At 41.4% G+C, this 13359-nt stretch overlaps 1 protein-coding gene across 1 annotated transcript in view; it reads right to left on the bottom strand.

The window, feature by feature from the left end:
* LOC118815953 (RAC-alpha serine/threonine-protein kinase-like) overlaps positions 1-5479 on the bottom strand; it is a 37584-nt gene extending 32105 nt beyond the window's left edge. The window contains 1 exon segment of the mRNA XM_036582406.1: positions 5307-5479. The gene's annotated coding sequence lies outside the window, so the exon portion shown is untranslated.
* Positions 5480-13359: the final 7880 nt, after the last annotated feature.

Raw genomic sequence — 13359 nt, forward strand, 5'->3', positions numbered from 1 at the left:
TTTTTCTGCTAGCTGGCTCACTAGCTGATGCTGTTGAGTAACACAGAAGAAAACCAGAGAAATTACTGCTAGAAATAAAACATTCTTTTTCAGCTGACTTTGCTAACTGTCTTCGTACCATGGCGATGGAGAATGAAGATTACTCGAGCAGAAATGACTCGTCAGATGAGGAAGATGACAGGCTAAAAGCTAAAATTATCCAGTTCGCTCCCTAGCTAGCTCAGTTTGGCTCTGGCTGAGAACGTACACCGATCAGGCAAAACATTATGACCATCCTTGTTTCTACGCTCATTGTCCATTTTATCAGCTCCACTTACTATATAGGTGCACTTTGTAGTTCTACAGTTACAGACTGTAGTCCATCTGTTTCTCTGCATACTTTGTTAGCCCCCTTTTACACTGTTCTTCAGTGGTCAGGACCCCCATGGACCCTCATAGAGCAGGTACTATTTGGGTGGTGGATCATTCTCAGCATTGCAGTAACACTGATGTGGTGGTGGTGTGTTAGTGTGTGTTGTGCTGGCCTGAGTGGATCAGGGTGGGAACAGCGCTGCTGCCACACAAACAGGAAATCAGCCATAGAGCAGACCGTCTTATTTCGGTTCAGCCTTCGCAGGTCTATGCAGTACCTGAATTGGGACACAACTCTTAATTAAACTGTTCAGTGTACAGTGTGATATCCACCACGCTATCCACACGTTTTGCCTCGCCGTATTTTCCACAGCCAGGTGCACTAAACTCTTCAACCTTTTTTCAACTGAATAAACAAAGAAGAAAGTTACCTTCTTTCACATTCAAATACCCTAAGTGCTAACGCTAGCTAGCTGCAGTGATGTATTTATTAGCCTATAGGTCAATGGCTAGGCTAACACTCAAGCAATTATCAAAGCTTGCATGACATATTTGCATATAATGATACAGAGTCACAAATTCTGTCAAAACATTGTGAGAAGTGTGTGTAAGTAGAACAATAGAACAGAACAAAATAATGACATTTATACATTATAAGCTAGTTTTAAGTCAGAATGTCAGATTGTAGCGTCTCTAATAGTCTTGATTATGTGGTTTCTGACTCGCAGTTATCTATAAACATGGACTGAAGTACGTAAGCATAGCTAATTTTCTAATTTTGGAACATGAAATTCGACTGAGACGCTGGTGAATAGGAAGCCAAACTCACTTTAGGCATGCAGTTAGCACCATGCTAACTGGTGGGGTATAAGCATTCCTTGTTAGCTACATTAGCCTTGTAGCTCCAGTGCTAACGCTAAAAAGCAAACTTAAGCGACAAATCATGTCTTGGCTGATGGACTACATTTGTCAGATCATTTGCTAAAATGATCTAAATTATACATTTTTTCTTGAAAATTTGCTTTAATAGGAGTCAGGGACCCAGCTCTCCCGCTGTGTCACTGTGATTCACCTTTTCTTTCCTTTTATCAAATTAAAGGAGGCCACATGAACTCGTCTTTTGTGCCAATGCAAAAAACAACAGCTCAGAAACACCAGAGTTTTATTTTTCCATGCATAACATCTGATTCCCTTCAATTTACAGGCAACAATAAGCACATAAACAGATATCACAGAGCTGTTTACCAAGCCAAATATAAAACTAATTTCCAGACACATCTCCTGAATTCTAATTACTCTGGGCAAGACAGCACGGTCCTGAATTACCACTTTTAGAGTTGTTTGTTTTCACGTTTGGTTTCTTAGCAACTGCCGTCCCCCTCGGTTGTGAACGGACCACCTTGAGCGAACTGAGGATGGAGAATCAGCCTCCGTTTCAGTCCTCCTCAGCAGAAGCTCAGAAAAATGTTCCATTAGCAACTACACCGCTTTCATCTGGTAGATTTAGGGCGCCACCCCACCCTTTACAACTCAATCTCAATATTTATTAGAGGACATGACTGAATGGAATTTTCCACTAAAACTTCTGAATTTCAAGGATTTCCTTCTGAAAAAAGAAGTTCACAAACACAATGAAGTACTGACAAATGCAGTTCTCTTCCCCACGGCTTCAGGAATGATTGTTTTTACGGATCTCTACTGGCCCCGTCCCAAAACTCTTTAAAGCCATTTATAAACCCCTAACATCTGATAAGATCAGTGTGATCAGCAAAGTCAGTGATCTGCACTGCTGTTTTCTGAATAAGCAGACCCGTCCAAATAATCTCTCAACAGGTTCCATAACAGTCTGCTATTTATATTTATCATCATTTAATAACAAGTTTTTAAATCAGCCGATTCCTTGACAACCTTTAGCTTAAAGTTTCTGCCAGTCAAACTGAACTTTTAATGCCTGCATGGTTCCTAAATCACAAACACAGTGTCATGAATATGATTATAAAGCCACACAGAGCTTAAAGACTTCCCTGTTAATTATACTTCACAGCTGTGCTGAGTAAATGTCACATTTAACTGCACCGAAAACAAATGAAACAGGTTTGGGGAAAGAAACTCTGACCACAAGACAAATGTCAGGTTACTGGTCTGGTAATGAGTACAGTTAGTTAATGCAGTTATGATAGTTAGTTGAATGCAGTGAGTATAGTTAGATGTAGTTGAAAGTGTGAGTATGTTTAGTTAGATGTAGTGAGTATAGATCGTTGAATGCAGTGAGTACAGTTAGTTAGATGCAGTGAGTACAGTTAGTTGAATGTAGTGAGTATAGTTAGATGTAGTGTGTATAGTTAGATGTAGAGAGTGTTGTTAGTTGAATGCAGTGAGTACAGTTAGATGTAGTGAGTATAGTTAGTCGTAGTGAGTACAGTTAGTGAGATGTAGAGAGTATACTTAAGTACATGTAAGTACAGTTAGCAGTTAGTCAGATGTAGCGGGTATGGTTAGATGTAGTAAATACAGTTTGATATGTATATATTTAGTTAGATGAGTAGTGAGTTTAGTTAGTTGAATGCACTAATTACAGTTAGATGCAGTGAGTATAGTTTAATACAGTGGGTATAGTTAGATGCAGTGAGTATAGTTTGATGCAGTGGGTATAGTTAGATGCAGTGAGTATAGTTTGATGCAGTGGGTATAGTAAACATGCAACTTGAGTATCAGGATTATATCTGGAGGCCAAGCCACATAAAAACGCAAGTGTAAACACACCCCAGACGCATTTAAAACAGGTACAAATCTGATCACTCAGACTAGTTTAGGAGGTGGACTGAGACACATCCGTCTCTCCAAGACACATTTAACAAACAAAACCCTCCCAGTACAACCTAAGCCCCTCCCAGTACAACCAAAACTCCTCCCAGTACAATCAAAACCCCTCCCAGTACAACAGAAACCCCTCTCAGTGCAACTGAAACTCTTTCCAGTACAACTGAAACTCCTCCCCATGAAGTGAGTCTGTGAGGAAGATAATCATGGAGGACACACATGGTCAGACACGACTGTACAAAACACACTGCAGATGAAGAGGCTGAACAGATAAACAGTTGGTAACTGGTTGCTGCTTAACAAGCTGATTTGCATATTCCATCCCACACAGCAACTGGATTTGAGTCCCACTAACCAGAGATGCATTTGACTACCAAGTGTAAATACATGTGGCTAAAATCTTATCAGGACACAATCTTGATACTGGACACAGTAAGTGACCAGGTGAGGCTTTGGATGGGACTCTGAACAGCAAAAGACTTTTCCAAAGTCACAATTTCTTTCATACAAAGTGCCCACTTTACCCCGTTAAACAAAACACCTTTTTAGCTGTTTCATTGTGAGTGGGCGTGAGTCGGTCACTGAACTCATTATTAATATAATGATGGAGTTCATGTTTCCCTTCAGTCACATGTTTCATTGTTTTCACTATTCCAGCAATCCATCATGCTCTCTCTCTAATCCACTGTCCACTCCTCACCGCTATAATTAGGATGGTTTACAGCTAAATTACAAGGAATTACAAGGAAACCTAAAAATATGTGCACAGTGGTTGACGGAGGAGATCAATATCAGCTCCTGAGGAGTAAAGGCCACTCTGACATCTTCATGTTTCTGATCTGGTAGAGATTTCTTTGAAACTACTTTGCTCACCAGTGCAGCTGGATATGGACTCCAGAGTTCCAATTCTTATGTTCAGAAGATTAGCTGAATCAGGCGTGTTAATCAGGGTTGGACCTGAAACTACAGTAATTACTGTAAATTATTCAGTGTCTACTATGAATTATTCAGTACCTCCTATGAATTATTCAGTATCTACTATGAACTTTTCAGTATCTACTACAAATCATTCCATATCTACTATGAATGATCCCGTATCTACTACGAATTATTCCGGATCCTCTATGAATGATTCCGTGTCTGCTATGAATTATTCAGTACCTCCTACGAATTATTCAGTATCTACTATGAACTTTTCAGTATCTACTATGAATTTTTCAGTATCTACTATGAACTATTCGGTGTCTATTATGAATTATTTAGTAACTACTATGAATTATCCAGTGTCTACTATGGATTATTCACTATCTATTATGAATTATTAAGTATATACTATCTACTACAGACTAAGCTATAAAAGGACATCATGCCCCAGACTTACTTTCAGTGTTACAGTAATTCATATGTCTCCTTTTTTGACGCAGAAGGTGTTTTGGCTGTAAAGTGTGAAGGCTGCTCCTGAGGAGACATCTCAGACTTTCTCAGCACCGTTACAGCACATCTCAGACTTTCTCAGCACCGTTACAGCACATCTCAGACCTTCTCAGCACCGTTACAGCACAGCTCAGACCTTCTCAGCACCGTTACAGCACAGCTCAGACCTTCTCAGCACCGTTACAGCACATCTCAGACCATCTCATCACTGTTACAGCACATCTCAGACCATCTCAACACTGTTACAACCAATCTCACACCCTCTCATCACAGTAACAGCACAACTCAGACATTCTCATCACTGTTACAGCACATCTCAGACCTTCTCATCATTGTAACAGCACAGCTCAGACCTTCTCATCACTTCTCAGCACAGCTCAGACCTTCTCAGCAGCCTTCACAGTCATACTCAGACTGACCACAGCTGTGTCCATTTAGGCCATTAACCAACCAGGCTTCAGTGGAGGAGCGCTTATCTTCTGTTTAGCAGCAGATACGGTGGTAAGGTCAAGCTCTGGATACGTCCTAGCGTTCTTTGTTTCTTTCTCAGCGTGCGTGCAGCTGTTTTGTTTTTAGTTGCAGTTATCTCCGCGAGCTGCTCTTGGAGCCGAGTAAGCGCGAGCAGCACAAGCCGAGTCCCCACAGCAGCCTGAACTCGCCCATCAGCCTCCAGAAGTAAACGCACCCTTAAGAATACGCACCACATACCCAGCGCCGCCTCACGCGCGCCCCTGGCACATGTCACGGTGTGCAGCAGGATCTCGCGCTGTAAAGTCCATCAGATTTCTCCTCGTGAAGCCCCTGTTCCCTCCTCGCGACGTTCTCCATATAACCTAGTCTCTCAGTTCTGTAGTGGAGCTGCTGGAGAACTCAAACAGCGCCGTGTTCTCCTGCCTTCGCGCTGCCTCAGCCAATCAGCGCACAGCGGGCGGGGCTTGTCTGAATACAGGTGGGGGAAAAAACCACACACGCGTATTCAGGCAACCCAAGCAGACTACGCGCTGATTGGCTGAAGCATTCCGCCTGCTATCCCCCGCCCTCAAAACACGTATTCAAACAAGCATTGCCCGCTACGTGCTGATTGGCTGTCCGCCTTCCGGGCTGGGATTAGATCATACCCATAAGCAGGCCGTCTATTGGCCAATCCCAGCGTTGACGTCACGGTTTTAAAGGAACACTGTAGCATTTGGTTTACAAGACTACAAACAAAAATTTACTCATATTCTTTTTTAACAAGGTTACGAATTTAAAGAAATGGTGCTTCAATTGATAATAAAAACTGTCTGAATTAATGTTCAGAGTTCTAACAGTTAAATAGCAGAACAGGAATCTACATGTTTCACTCTCTGCACTACTAATTAGAAGTCAGAAAAAAATCCTTCAAATAAAATGTTAAGGCAGGCAGGTCACACAGACTTAAATTAACAACATAAGATTTAGTTGCTGTGCAGCATCCTGTTCAAAAAATGTGTTAAAAAATGATACACACGCACACACTCTGTATTATTTTACTGACGTACAGCAAAACGTACAGATTGTTCTTTACTCTTTACTCTTTACTGAGTTTATTTAACGCTGTTTCACCAGAAACAGAAACGGAGCAGTTTTATTACAGAAATTATATTAATACAGGTCAGGTCTAAAGTGCACTTACAGGGACGTTTTCACAATTAAACATAGTGATTCAGAGTGGTTTGGTGTGAAATGCTCGGTTCTACAGAACTTACAGAGTCAGAATTGTTCACAGTGGTGGTGATATGAACCAGACGTCCTCCTCTAAAAGCTCCCTCACAGAAAGTTACTACATGAAATGGTTATGAACTCACTGCCTGATGTCTGTGACATTGTTTTACGATAGTTTTGAGACCTTAAACTCCGTTCATGGTGGAGGGATACATAATATGCAGGGTGCTGTGGGGCAAAATAGTCCTCAAAGAAAACATATTATTTCAGATTTTCCACTATTTTCCCATCATCAACATTCCATATAATACTCAGAAGACACATGTGGGTTCACTGGTGGTTTTCAAGATTCAAGAGTTTTATTCATATGCACAGCAGAAACAGGCAGTTACACTGTACAATGAAATTCTTACTTTGCTGTTCCTCCATTCACCAAATATATATTAAATACACTGAATAAGTAGAAATACACTAAAAACAATAGTAAAAAAGTAAAAAAGTACAGTTATATGTGCAAAGTCGAAAGAAAAATTAGTTACATGTGCATATGTGCAAGTATGTAGAGCCGCAGTTCATAAAGTGCATGTTGCAAGTCACAGATGTAAACAGTAGTGCTCTGACAGCAGCAGTACAGTGTATGTAAGGTGCAGTTATTGAGTGCAAGTCAGCCAAAAGTTAAACCAGTTCAGAGTGGGAGGGGGGAAGAGGTAGTGAGTGAGGTTTTCACAAGCCTGATGGCCTGTGAATAGAAACTGTTCGTCAGTCTTGTAGTCCTGGACTTGGCGTCTGCCTGAAGGTAGGAGTGTGAAGGGTCTGCGCTGGGGGTGTGTACTGTCCCTGATTATATTGTGGGCCCTCCTGATGACCCTGGTGTAATAAGTGTCCTGTAGTGAGGGGAAGGCTGCTCCTGAGATGGACTGTGCAGTTTTGATCACACGCTCGAGAGCCTTTCTGCCCTGAGCAGTGCAGTTTCCATACCAGACCATGATGGAGCTGGTAAGAACACTCTCGATCGTACTCCTGTAGAAGGTGCTGAGAATTTTGGCAGGCATGCCAAATTTCCTCAGCCTTCTCAGAAAGTACAGTCACTGCTGGGACTTCCTGATGATGAGGTGTGCGTTGTGAGACGAGGTGAGCTCCTCACTGATGTGGATGCCAAGAAACTTGAAGGTTTTCACCCTCTCCACCTCTGTCTCACCTATGTACAGGGGTGTGTGCAGCTCCCGCTTCCTCCTTGGATCAACAATCATTTCCTTTATCTTATCTGCATTCGAGGAAAGATTGTTGTCATGACACCAGGCCACCAGCTCAATCACCTCCTTCCTGTATGCTGTCTCGTCCCCACCAGTGATCAGACCAATGACTGTGTACAGAAGGGGCCTCAGCACACAGCCCTGGGGGACCCCTGTGCTCACTGTTCTTGTGCTGGATGTGCAGCTGCCGACTCTGACTGACTGGGGTCTGTCTGTTAGAAAGTTCAGCACCCAGTTGCAGAGGGCGGGTGTCATTCTGAGGGTGAAGAGCTTTTCTGAGAGTTTGTGTGGGATGACCGTGTTAAATGCTGAGCTGTAGTCAATAAAGACCATTCTGACATACTTGTCCTTGCCCTCCAGGTGTGTGATGGCTGTGTGAAGGGCAGCGTTGACTGCGTCGTCTGTGGACCAGTTCCGACGGTATGCAAACTGGAGAGGATCTATAGTGTTCGGAATGGTCTCCTGGATATGAGTCATGACTATCCTCTCGAAGCACTTCATCACGATTGGTGTAGATAGTCATTTAGGCAGGTCACAGCGCTTTTCTTTGGGAGGGGCACAATGGTGGTGGCCTTAAAGCAGGATGGCACAAAAGCTTGCACGAGGGACAGATTGAATATGTCCACAAACACGTCAGCCAGTCCTGATGAGCAAACCCTGAGTGCACACCCGAGGATGTTGTCTGGGCCGGCTGCTCTCTGTGGGTTTATTCTCTTCAAGGTCCTGTGCACATCCACTGATGTCACAGTGAGCGATGTGTTCTGTGTGCTCTCCTTGGCCGTAACATCTCTCAGTCGGCCAGGGTTGAGGGCCTCGAAGCGAGCATAGAACTCATTCAGCTCATCAGGTAGTGTAGTGTGTCTGGTTGCGACCACCCTGCTCGTCTGTTGGTAGTTGGTGATGTGCTGCAGTCCTTGCCACATGCGTGCCAGTCCGTGGTGTTGTAGTATTCCTCCAGCTTCAGCCTGTACTGTCTCTTGGCCTCTCTGATAGATCTACGCAGGTCGTATCTGTGTCTCTTTTGTAGTCTTCAGCGTTGCCTGACAGAAATGCAGCACGGCGAGCATGTAGCATGGACCGAACTTCACAGTTTATCCAGGGGTTCTGGTTGGGGGTATTTTCTGCAGCGCTTTGTAGGAACAATGGTTTCAATGCAGCTGCTGATGTAGTTTTGGATAGTAAATAAAACATCAATATTTGTGTTACCACCCCTGTAAAGAACTCTGAACCATTTCACACCAAACCACTCTGAATCACTCTGTTTATACCTAAAACATGGGGGAATTTATGAAAATCAGTGGAATTAATGTCACCAAATCTGACTGTATAAACTTGTGATAAGTGAGATGTGTTAACTATAAAAGATCACTTTATCCTCAGACTCTGTGCTGAGGGCTGATGGCTTTCTATCTACTTTAACTCAGGGAGTTAAACACATTTACTGACCAACGTCCTTCACAAACTAGCCACTGACCCCTCAGAGACCCTGTGTGTGTGTGTGGGGTGGGGGGGTGTAATGGGGTAAAGGAGGTGTTTGGACCTTTAGGTCCTCATCTACAGCTCCATGTTTGTCTTTGATCAGCTCTAATTTCACAGCTTTTTCCTGGAAGAGGGGACTGAAGAGCCTGAGGGACAGAGGAGAACATCAGCCCTCTCAAAACTTCAGTTTGTGTCTTTTCCTCAGGCTGGATATTTAGGTTTAAAGCTCAATAAAACGTTTGGGCTTTTTTCGAGGGCAGTTCTACACCGCCGCTCAGTTTGTGGAAAATCACATTTACACAGCAGAGAGCCATGACTGACAGAGTTTCAATTAGAACTATTAGAACAAAGTAGATTACTAGCACAACGCAATGTTCAGCACAGAGTAGAAACAGCAGAGGAACAAAGCATACAATACTTTTCACAATGTAATGGAGAACAGGAAAAAAAAGTACTTTGTCTTCCAGAATGAAAATGTGTTTAATGATGTTATTATTTACTTAATCTTCACAGAATTATGATCACATCAATAACTTCAGTTCAATAACCAGTTTGTTTAGCAGTGCTGCTGTGTGAGCTACATTGTATGGAGTTTGCTATACGACAGTAAAATGAGTGAACTAGTAATTAGAAACTAGTAACTAATACTGTCATACAGTGACATCTACTGTTTATCATGTAAGCTAAACACTCTTTACATGTTTAATGAGCACAGGTTTAATGATGCAGGCTGGAATTTGTGCTAATGCCTGTTACTCTGACAAAAATAAAGATGCCAGGTGTCTCGTCCAAGCGAATGGGCAGTTTTAAAAACCTACTGTACAGGGCTACGTACAGTAGGCTACGCTAACCTGGTAGCTAACGTTAGCATATGTGTTTAGCGATCCTCTCTGACCAATCATCAGTCTGCGTGTTTTTTGTCACCTTCTGGTATCAGCTCACTTGGACCCTCGACGAAGGTGAAACCAAAAATAGCACCAGGTACCAGGTTTGCCTAGAGAACCAAAGAAGGCGAGTCGAGTCAAGTCGGTACCATGCAGTGGAAAAAGCTGCTTCAGTGTGTCATAATTCTGGGATTACAAAGGGGTTAAAAGGTTCTGGCTGAGCTCCTGGCTCAGGTTTCAAAATGAGTTTTAAACATATATGTACTTCAAACTTTCAATTTTAAAACAAAAATAACGTAGTAAGTTATATATAGTTTATAAATCTGTTTATTCTCTCACTTTGGGGGGGTGGGATGGGGGGTTTAGGGTCACTCTGAGCGAAGTGATCTGAAAGGATTCTTTATAACTGACACAAAATCAAAAGTAAAACTGGATTCTGGACTCTGAGATCCTGACTGGATGATGAAATCAGAACCTGATCCAGGGTCAGTGCTGCCATCTAGTGTCTCACTAATAAACACAGTTATTCTCCATCATGTAAGGCCACACAAATACAGAATATTAATCATCAGCTACTTCAAACACACAGATATGAATATGAAGGAATTAATGAGCAGCAGATCATCTCCACCCTCCTACATAACACCTTCCCACAATCCTCTCTGATCAGGTGCACATGCACTTACACATGCTGAACACATACAGTATAGATACACACAGTGCTGCGCAGGTTGTAGGCACTAAATACGAAGTTCTTGTTATATTTTTATTTCTGTTTATTTGCATGTTTTCTTTTGATGTCCATCAAAAACACACTCACTGCCTGAGATGGTTCTTCAAGAGTTCTGTACTAAAGGCAGAGGTTCAGAACCACTGCCTTTAGTACACGACAGTGATTTAGAACCATGAACACTCAAAAAACATTTGCATGCTTAAAAGATTCTCTGCATGGTGAAATGGTTCTTCAGACTGATGGAGAACGTGTTGGTTCTGTATAGCACCAAAAAAAGCTGCTATTGTTTCAAGACTGACATTGTAACAGTGGTAGAACCATTATTGGTGCTGTATAGAACTTTTTCAAAAAGGTTCTCTATTGAACCATATACACTCTTAAAAAAGATGCTTATTCAAGGGTTCTTTAGTAAAGGCAGTTGTTCTATTTCTAACAAAGATCACTCAAAAAACATTTGCATGCTTAAAGGGTTCTTTGCATGGTGAAATGGTTCTTCAGACTAACAGAAGATGTGTTGTATATGGTGCTATATAGCACTTAAAAGGGTTCTTCTGTTGTTACAAGCTTGACATAGTAACAGTGGCAGAACCATTTATGGTACTATATAGAAGCCTTTTCAAAAAGGTTCTCTATTGAACCATATACACTCTTAAAAAGATGCTTCCTCAAGGGTTCTTTACTAAAGGGAATGGTTCAATTTAGAATCATGAGTTTGCTATAAAACCATTTCATGCTTGAAAAGTTCTTTGCATGGTGAAATTATTCCTCAGATTGATGGAGAATGTGTTGAATGGTACTCGATCGCACCAAAAAGGTTCTTCTATGGTTATGATTCAAGCTTGTAATAACAGAGGAACTCTTTTTGGTGCATTAAAGAACCAATGCATCCTTCATCAATCTGAAGAACCATTTCACCATGCAGAGAACCATTTAGGCATTCAAATGGTTCTTTGGGTGTTTGTAGTTCTATATAGAACCACTACCTTTACTAAAGAACCCTTGAATAACTATCTTGAAGTGTGTAGATAACAGGTTTTGTACAGTGCTGTGTTTAACTGTACACATCAGTGATGTAACTGTATTACTCGTTCAGAAGAGGATTTTGGGGTGGTCAGTATTTTATATATTTTTGAGAAATTTCTGGATCGTCTCACACTGAGTGACTAACAGACTGTGAGAAACAGCTGAGTTTGAGTTCAGAGATTAGAGATGATGATGGAACAGAAATGTTTTATTTACAGCCATATCAGAAAGTCCATTTACACACCATCCAATCACAGCAACACAGAGGAGGGCCATCCAGCATCAGTACCTGACCTCACTAATGCTCAATCACTAATCACTAATCCTCACAGCAATGCTCCAACATCTAGTATAAAGCCTTCGCAGAAGAGTAGAGGCTGTTAATACAGCACAAACTCAATATTAACACGCTTCATTTCAGAAGAAACTCCGGAGTTTAGAGGCTTTCTGGACTTTGACAGGGTCTACTTTCAGATCCTGATCACAGTGAAAGCTGACACTGTATACAGAGTCATAACAGCACAGTTACTATATAAACATGCTTTATGCTTTGTTGTAACTGAAATACTCAACAGCAGAGTGAAGATCAATAAACACAGGTTTAAATTGAGGACTCCAAACTTCAAAGCGAACATGAGTCCAGTTCCTAGCATTCTGCAGTGCACAGCAAGACTGCGGGGCTAGACAGTGTCCCATTTCACACTCTGGTGCTTAGACTGGTGCTCACTAGCGCCCTCTATGAGAAGTTGGGTAGCAATGAAATGCACATAACAGCGTTATGTAATCAGGATGTTAAAAAGGGTAAAAAGGCAACTGTGATTCGTTACAGTTTCAGTAAGACAGTGATCAGATTATAAAAACAGTGATAACCTGCAATATTTACTAAGAATAACAAAACATGAAAAGAGGCTTGTAAGTGGTAATGTTTGTTTCATTTTTCGAATGTATGATTTCTTTCTTCAACAGTTTTCAGACAATGTGTGCAAACATATAAACATGTTCATTATTTGTAACTGTAGCCCTGTAGGGACAGGATCAGTTCTCCTCGAGGAGAGTGTGATACCAGTTTAACCCAGGACGTCTGTAATGTTTATGATTCACACAGCGTAAGAAATCGAATAGCGGCTCCATTTACGCCCCGCCTTCAGTCCAAAAAAGAATAGAAAAGATGTTAAAACATTTCATTTAGACTTTATTTTGTTAACCCTTACCATTTACCTTTCTGTTTTAAGTGATGCATCATAAGCATTGCTGTTAGCCTGAATTTACAACAGTCAATTTTACTGCAAAAAAACTTTTTACACAAGACAGGACAGTAATAAGCCCAATTTTCAGACACAGAACAACGAGGCTGAAGTGGCTTCTTATTCAAATTGTTCTGTTCCACCTTAAATGGTGCAGCAGTTACATTCTGCTCAGTTCTCCTGTTTGCTTTGTGTTTAGTTTTGTGGATTTTTTTCTTTTCTTTATTTAATTACTTGAAAAAGATAAGTAACCCAAAAGTAACAGAAAGTAATCAGATTACAGTAATAGTAATCTTTTGGATTAGGTTACAAAGTTTGACATTTACATTACATTTTTACCCTCTGAGGTCTGAAGGCATCTTCTTGATTTGGCCATATCTTCTTAAATTCTCCTTCAAGGTTCTTCATATAACATGATCCTCATATGTTTCATATCTAAATGCTCCGTTATCTTC

This window comes from Colossoma macropomum, unplaced genomic scaffold (assembly GCF_904425465.1).
Source record: "Colossoma macropomum unplaced genomic scaffold, Colossoma_macropomum, whole genome shotgun sequence".
Taxonomy (NCBI): Eukaryota; Metazoa; Chordata; class Actinopteri; order Characiformes; family Serrasalmidae; genus Colossoma; species Colossoma macropomum.